Here is a 9,328-nt window from a genome sequence, read left to right on the forward strand (position 1 = left end):
GGCAGACACATAAACTGATAAAGCACGATAAACCAAAACCACGCCATGATGATCCTAATTCTTCCAAAAATCAACTTCAAGTTGGAGACAAAGTACTACTAGATGCAGCAGATCCTCGAATTGCCACTTTTGAACCGAATGAAGAAACCCCTTTTACGGTAACTAGCATTTTACCATATGGTACGGTTGAGGTAAATCACCCCAAATTCAACACATTCAAGGTAAATAGTACTCATCTTAAACCTGATGTTGATAAAATTCATAACAGGGATAAGGAGTATAAACTCCTCGAACCACCATAACCATTCACCAAAGAGGTAAGTAGAGCTTAGACTATAAATAAGCGCTTCTCGGGAGGCAACCCAAGCACTAACAATATTAATTTCTTTAAATTTTAGTTTTAACATCTAACATATTAACCGACTCATGGAACGCAGGCTTTCTAAAGCACACATGGCCAGGCACACGGGTGTGCCTTAGGTCATGCGAAAATAGGGCAAAATTTTCCCCAACATGGGATGCGATAAGTCGCCACGATCGTGCGTTAGGGCCATGTGCGAATCTACCAAAACAACACGGGCGTGCAACACACCTGTGTCGTAGAACCGTGGTTGAACTTGGGAAAACAGCACGGGCATTTGCCACGCCCGTGTCTAGAACCTGTCAAATTAACACCGGCGTAGGCCTACATATACGGGCGTGGGCCTACATACAGGGGTGTGGAAGAAGCGAATGAAGACAGACACAACCGTGTGACATGGCCGTGTGTACCCACACGCCAAAGGAACACGGGCATGGACCAAATGTCAGACGCGCCCAAATTCAAAATTCGCAAATCACACGGGCAAAAATTGGGGGACACGCCTGTGTGTCCCAAAATCTATAAATACCCTTCACTATTCATCATCTCCCTCACCTAAAATCCCTAACCCTAGCCACTGTAGATTCACACGGCCTCCTGTTACGCCCGTGCGCCCCGCCTTCAACCACATTTTTGACGCCTAAGCTCCTCCCTCTTGTGTTTTTTTACTCTTTTATCTCAATCTTCTTCAATTATTTTTGTTTCTTTCATGATTTCTATGCTCCATTTGACTATTTTACATGCACATTCATAGTTGGAATAGTAGATAAATTTATGTTTTTAAGTTTTGTTTTGGTAATTTTTTATTTTCTTAGTCAATATATTAGGCTACATTCATTCATTGTTTCTATGAGTTTCATGCTATTAACCCCACACAAATTCAGTCTTTAGATATCTCCATTACTTATTCTCATAGGGTTATTTGGCACATTTATTTTGGTTGTCATAGTATAGGTTAATATGTAAGCCCTATGGAAAGTATTCACATTCCACTTCAATTTCTACTACAGGTACATTATGTCTACCTCACGTGGCAAGAAGAATGTCTTCCCCGCTTTAAAAAAACGAAAAGGGGCGTCAGTCTCGGGACCTACCGCAGAAATTCGCCACCCCTTCCTCCAATTTCCATCAGGCAATCAAGAGGAACTATTTCAGATTCTACGAGCCCGACCTTGAACCGGGTCATCAGATAGATCGGATCAGCTAGAACAAGTTCAACTTGCTGATGCAATTCGGGCCCTCCTCACCACTGATCCTTGGGACCTTTCTTTGAGACTTTTCTTCGAGATTGTCGAGCTGACGTATCTCGAGCTCATGATGGAATTTTGGTCAACATTTCATCTTCAAACCATGATGACCCGTTTTGATGATCCGAGAAAGGTCCAATTTTGCCTCGGCAGTCTAGTCTGCCAGTTGAGCATCCCGGAGTTCGGTATCGCACTGGGCCTTTACACTGAGGAGTTCATAGAGGAGAATGAACTCCACGCTTTCAATCGCCACATCCATCACTCTCCTTCACGGTGTTGGAATGCCCTCACACTAGGCGCTGCCTCCTACAATCCTAGCTGCTCCAAGGCATCGAATCTCCCTCCATCTCTGAGGTACTTACATGTCATTTTGGCTCACACGTTAACAGGAAGGCAAAAGAGCACTGGAGTCGTCAACACTAATGATGCTTACTTTTTATGATGTATGTCGCACGGGCACGTTATAGACTTTGCTTATTTCACTACCCTCGCCATTCAACATCAGACGGAGTAGCATAGGAAGGGGGTCATCTCCACTGGGCCCTATGTGACGTGGTTGGCTCGGCACTTTGGGCTCCTCAACACAGTAGCCCAATCATCCTCCCTCACTCTCATGGGCCAGATGTCCCCACAGGGCATCTCAAGCATGCTAAGTATGAGGATGATCGAGAAACGACGTGGCACCTTCCCTCCCCAGTACCGTCTTACTCAATTCACCGAGGGGGAGGCCCTCGAGGACATTACTGATGATGTCCCTCCATGTCACGAGGACCCACCGTTTCAGCCACCACCTCCTTCTCATCCAGTTCATGCGGCGGTTTCATACGCTGACATCTTTGAGCACCTTACCCGATTTGAGCAACAATGTTTTCAGCTCTTCGATAACATTGATGCTACTCTACAGTAGATTTGTCAGCACTTCCACATCTCATCGCCACCCCCACCTCGCGAACCATCTAGCGGAAGATGTTTAAAAACTTTTATTTATTATTTCTTTTTATGTTTTGACTTTTATTTTAAAACTACTTTTTATTTTGCTTTAAGCTTGTTTTTATTAGGTTTTATAATTTTTATTTAACAATTTTTACTTTCGGCTATTTTATATTAAGTAATTATGCTTCCTTATATTTCCTAAAAATTTTTTGATTCTGTCACAGTTATAAAGATCTCCTAAGCTCATCATCGCATAGGAACTAACAACTCCACCGGGAAAGGTTCTCCACAACTGCAATGTCCTGCTCGACCACGACCATAGCTACCACCAGATACAATATTCTTTTGGTGCAAGACTTATGGACTAATGAACCTCTACCACCACCAGAGTATCCTCTTCCACCCTCACACCGATTATTCTCCAAAACTCTAGTTCAGGGAATTCATTCATCATTCAGGAAGTTTCACTTTTCTCCCTATCTTATGATTATAAATCTATCTTTTTCAATATATCTACCTTTGTACATTGAGGGCAATGTACATCTTAAGTGTGGGGGGTCTTTTATATCAGAAAAATCCCTGAATTTTGTTTTATTCTCATACGATCTTCTCATATCATTATTAGAATGAATTTCAATTAGTCTATAATGTTTATTGATATATCTTGAATTAAAACATAGGCATTTATGCATTGATTGTTTAAACTTTAAGACATTAGGGAATCAAGCATGATAAGTTGATTTTTGAAGAATTAAAAACTTTTAGGTTGTTTCATTAAGTTTAGGTATTATTTTGAGTTGGAATTCACAAGTTTAAACATTAAAAAGCCATAATTTTTTGTGAGATCTTGAGGCTTTAGAGCATTTATTATTTCTTTCATGCTCACTTTCATTATAAGTGCATTAGTATTGAATTGTTATTCTAGAACTTGCTTGATTATGCATGTCAAGACCACACCATTTGATTTGATATGTCAAAATGATAAAGCCACTTAGGTTTAACCCACTCACTCCATAAAAGCCTACCTTCACAATTAACCCTTAGTGAACCCCCTCAAGCCTAACAACTCATTCATTAATTTACCCTCAGTATTAACCCATAACTCATTATTGTTGAAATCCCCTAAATTAAATTGATCCCTATTTTTGTCGAGATTTGAGTTGGAATAGTTGCTTAGCTATATTTTATTCTATTTTGTAATTATGTGTTCTTAAAAAAATACATATTAGTAGTAGTGATCTTCTGAGCTAAGAAAGTTAAATTCCATATTCTGAGAAAGAGCTCTGTTGTACGCAATTGATGACTAGTCATTTTTCTAATTAGGAAATTTTTCAATTCAATCTCGATTCTAACCCTTTCTTTCTGTTTGTGACCACACCCTTTAACCAAAGCCACGTTACAACCCTCTAAAGACCTTTTGATTGAAGTTTCATCTCAATTTATAGTGGTGGAGATTTGATTTTCATGCAAGCCTATGGTAATGACTTTTCATTATTGACTATTGAGTGCTTCATTTTTTTTCCTTAAACACCTCGAGTGATTTGAGTAAATATTTAGTGAGGATGTGAAACTCTGTGATATTTTGAATCAAAGGTAATTACTTAGATGAGGGGAGACACCTATGTTTTCATGATAAAATGCTCAACTTGGAATGTTTGAAACTTTGATGTTCTTTCAGTTGAATTTTCAATGTCTGATTACCTATAGATTATTTTGAGATATTATCGATAGAAATTATAAGTTGAGAAGAATTTATTTTGATTATGAGTTGAGGATTTTGCTCGAGGACAAGCAAATGCTTAAGTGTAGGGGTATTTGATAAATCGTAATTTATACATATTCCTATCCCATGCTTAGCACATTTTATGAATGATTTTTCCTTAGATTTGGTGAATTCGATGCTCCTAATGCCTTAATTTCATATTTTATACTTAGGTGAGCATAAGAGAGTGAAAGGAACGAGAAACGGGCCAAAAGCAGAGAAAATGGGCCAACGTCTTTAAATCAACACGGCCGGACTTCCTCACACACAGTGCACACACGGTCGTGTCGGTTTATGTAATCAAGCACGACTCACACTAGTGGACCACATACCTGTGCCTATTTAACAGGCTTGACCATGGCTTGAAGTAATCGCACACGGGCGTGCCCCTGTCGAACCCAAGTTGAATCCAATTAGGAAAAGGCCAATTTTGAGGGTTCCTAGGCATTCTAAAGCCTATAAATACACCCTAGAGGAGGAGGAAAAAAGGGACATAGAGGAGGAAGCAAGGAATTTCTCAAGGAAAGCCAATCGATCCATCTTAGAAGCTGGATTCACTATCAAGACTGAAGATCTCCCTTCAAATTCCCTCAGGAGTTTTTGGGTTTTCTTATGTTTTGTTATTTTTATTCTTTTGAGATGTTTTCTTTCATTAGTATGAACTGAAACCCCTAAATACCTAAGGGGAATGAAACCCAAGATGGATCTTGTTACTATTATCTAAATTGTATGATAAATATTTGACTTGTTCTTAATTATGTGTTCTTAATTCTTGTTTTGATATTCCAGGATATTGATTCAAGTTAAGCTCTTATTTAGAGGAGGAATAGACCCTGTCTAAGAGTAAATTTGTTATAATTAAGCGGAGTTGGTTATGCGCCTAGAGATACGGTGACAAGATTTTGTCGGATTAGGGTGAAACCTAGTAAGGGGATCCATAAATTGAGTTAACGCAACCCTAGGGCATTAATTAGAAAGAGATTTCAATTATTCAAACTAGGGTTAGACATTGTTAGTCTCGAGAGAGATAATAATATAACTTAGGGATGTCTACGAAACAAGTTAAATGAATAAATCATCTGATTCAGAGTCAAATAACAAGTGAAGTCTAGGTGGATTTTTCCTTAGGTATTGTCTTAATCAATCGAGTTTTCCAAAAAAGTATTTTCCTCATATTTCTTTTCTGTGATTTCTTAATTTAATTAATTAGTTAGATAAACAAAACCCTTTTATTTTTTAGGCTAGATAATAAAAAAAAGTTAATACTAGTACTTTTAGTTCCTTTGTGTTCGATAATCCATCTTGCTAAAGCTGTACTACTGTTCGATAGGTACACTTGCCTTCATCGTGATAATAGTTCTAAGATTCCAACGAGAAGTTTAATGGCTTCATTCAATCCATCTACAGATTTCTTGTACATGATTTCTTCTGTGGAAACATAATCTTGAGCATACTTGCTCAACCGTACAAATTCTCTTTCATACTGACTTATACAACACAATCAAGTCACATGCCCATGTGCTAGGCCATGTGCAAATTAGGGGGTATACTGACTTGTACCACACGGCCGGTAACACGGCCATGTGTGAGACCGTGTGAAGCATACTGACTTCATTTTAATTTCAACACCAGGGGACACACGGTCGTACAACATGACCGTGTGTCACACACGGCTGAGACACATGCCCGTGTCTCTGCCCGTGTGGACAAAAATAGGTCATTTTACCAAGCCATTTTGCCACCCATTTTGCACATACTTATACAAGCCCAATTGGTACCATTTCAAGACACAAATATGTAGCCAAAAGTCATCAACTGATACATAATCATACTATATCCATTTCAACCATTTCAATACTCAATTCAATGTCATTTACCTATTCAAGTACCTATCAACTCAACTTTTTTTACTAAACATAATTCACATATATAATTCATATGATTAAACCATTCCAACATGCATTATCAATTCAACTTCACTCACTTAATATAGGTTAATTACCTAACTCGAAACAAAGCCATTTACACAACTTAATACATTAACAAATTCATTATCACAAGCCAACTCAAATGGCCTAAAAACACATATTCATCAAACATACTCAAAATGACTCAAGCCTATACAAGCCATATACCATATATACAAAACTTCAAAAGTACCAAAATAGATGTTCGATAGTGCGATGAAGTCTCTAACAATCCCCGAATCCGAGCTAGCTTCGATATCACTATAAAACACGGAAAAATACACAAAGTAAGTTAATAAGCTTAGTAAGCTCTTATGATATAAACTTAACTAATCAAAAATACAATATTCATCAATCTAAACATATTATTGTAACATCCCGATTTTGGGCCTAGTCAGAATAGTGGTTTCGAGACCACAAATTCAAGGTAGAAATAATTATTTTATGAATGTGTTGAGGTCTATGATATGTTTGCATGATTCTATGAAAGTTTCGATAAGAAATTTTGTTGATAGAGTGTCCAATTTGATTTTTAAGACTAAATTGTAAAAGTTACAAAATATGTAATTTTAGAAGCTTTAAGCATGAAATAGCTATGGATTATAAATTTGAGGTCCTTAAATAGCAATTTGACCAATTTCTACTTTTATGGACAAAAATGGACATGAATAGGTAAAATTTCAAAGTTTAGTAAAAAGGGCATTTTGGTCATTTGGTAAATAAAAGCCAAAATTCGTCCATCTTCTTTAACTCTTTCTGAATTTCATAAGGGACTCTATAGCTAGGGTTTTGTCACTTTCAAACTTGATAGTAAGTGCATCCTAGCCCCGTTTATAATCTTCTTTACATTTTTGAAGTTGTTATCAACTAATCTAGCCATTTCTACCATTTATTTGAGCTAGGGTTGATGTCTAGGGTTTGACCCATGTGTGACATGTATGTATTTTTATGTTTCATGGTAGATTATGAAAGTTTGATGTGTGATAAACAACTTTTACTAAGTGATTTTTCATGAAAACACCTAAAAAGGACCTAATTGTAGAAGTTCTAAAATGTGTAGTAAAAATCTGATTTGATGAAAAATGTGGGCTAATATGAGTATGTGTATGGGTCGGGTAGGCTTGAGTAACAAACAAATTGAATGCATTTCATTTTACAAGCCTAAGGACTAATTTGTAAATATGTAAAAGTTTAGGGGTAAAACTATAATTATGCCAAAGTATGGTTTTTGGACTGATTTGAACATTGTGGTAATTAAATGAGCTATATTTTCTATTATAGATCAAGAAAAACAGAGTCTAGATCTAGATTGGGGAAAGAACAAGGTTGTGGACTAAATCGAATTAGATAGCCATATTTTGTGCCGAGGTAAGTTCATGTGTAAATAATACAATATTATGATCATACTTTTAATACATTAATATTGTATGAATTGTATAATTGATTTGATGAAAACATTCGACAAGTTCCGATAAGAGAGAGAAAATCCCATTTGAACCTTAGGAATAGAATAAGATACGAGTGACATGTCACTAAGACCCCATGAGATGTGTATGTTTATGTCATCCGGGTACTGGTCGTGTACGTTCTACCGGTGGCTAGGTAGTTCAACATGTGTTGCGGATACCTGACAGCTTGTGTGAGCAGCCCGTGTAGCTCCGTCTTGACTGTCAGCTTGTGTGAGTAAACCTGTGATTAGCTCGAGAGCGAGCCTTTATGTGATATGAAATATGAGGTAACTTTGGCTACATATACGACACTTGTGTGCAAAGACCTTCCATGTATCCGTTTAGTATTCCAAGTGTTCAAGGAGAATGTCAAGAACGAGAAAGAGTATGTTTAGTCACGAGTTGGTATAGGTATGTACGAAAAACTCACAAGAATGAGCTTGTTAAGTAATGAGCTTTTGGTAAGATTAAGAATGATAAAGTTATGCTTATGAAACCATGTTGATAAATATGTGATTTATGTTAAGTTAAATTGTATGATATTCATGCTAAATGTTTCTTAATATTGTTTATTATTGCATGTTAGCTTACTAAGCTTTATCCTTACTCCCCTTCCTTTCCATTTTCTTATAGTATCGCCAAGCTAGCTTTGTAATCAAGGGATGTCAGAGCTCGATTCACACTATCAAATTAATCCTTTAGGTATTTATGATTTCACATTTTGAGTATGACATGTATATGGGACTTGGTCTCTTTTGTTTACATGTCATATTAATTTGGCCAAGTGTGTTGGCTTGTAATGATTTGATGATTCATTTTCTATATGGCCATGAGATATAACTTATATTGATTATTGGGTTGTAAGCCAACTTATACATGCATGCATGCGTCTCTGCCTTTGAGATGTGGTTTGTGATTGTGTATATGATGGGTTATGTTATTGGCTATGAATGCTTGTCGGTTTAATTGAGATGTGTTGGTACGATGATAACTAAGGTCCCAATATGAAAAATGGAAGCGAACTTAAAATTCTTAATGCATGAGAATTGGTAAATTTGGCTTGACAAAGTATGGTGTCTTGTGCATGTATAAGTTGATATGATAATGTCATGATCATAACTTGTTTGATTGTGTCTAAGTACTCAATTATGCCATGTTAAGTGCCTTTAAAGTTATGTATGTGTTTGAGTATATAAGGGTGGCAAATGGCTTGGAAAATAGCCTCAAAATTGTCCATACGGGGATGTGTCTAGGCCATCTATGACACACGGTCTTTCCCCATGGGCGTATGATCCGGTCGTGTGTCCCCTACACCTTAGTTTTGAGAAATAGAATGCCCAGTAGCAAGCACATGGGCACGAGAGACGGCCGTTTGTCTCAACCGTATGAGAGACACGACCTTAGGACATGGGCATTTGCCTAAGCTGTGTGAAGTCTGCACATTAATTACAAAAATTAAATTTGCCACACGGTCTAGCACACGGGCGTGTGACCCTATTTTGTTAATGGCGTCATAAACAGAGAGTTACACGGGCATGTCCCAAGCCACACAGGCGTGTGAGATCACACGGCCTACCCACATGGGTGTGTAACCCTTCAAAGTATAAAAA

Source organism: Gossypium arboreum, chromosome 6, assembly GCF_025698485.1.
Source record: "Gossypium arboreum isolate Shixiya-1 chromosome 6, ASM2569848v2, whole genome shotgun sequence".
Lineage (NCBI taxonomy): Eukaryota > Viridiplantae > Streptophyta > Magnoliopsida > Malvales > Malvaceae > Gossypium > Gossypium arboreum.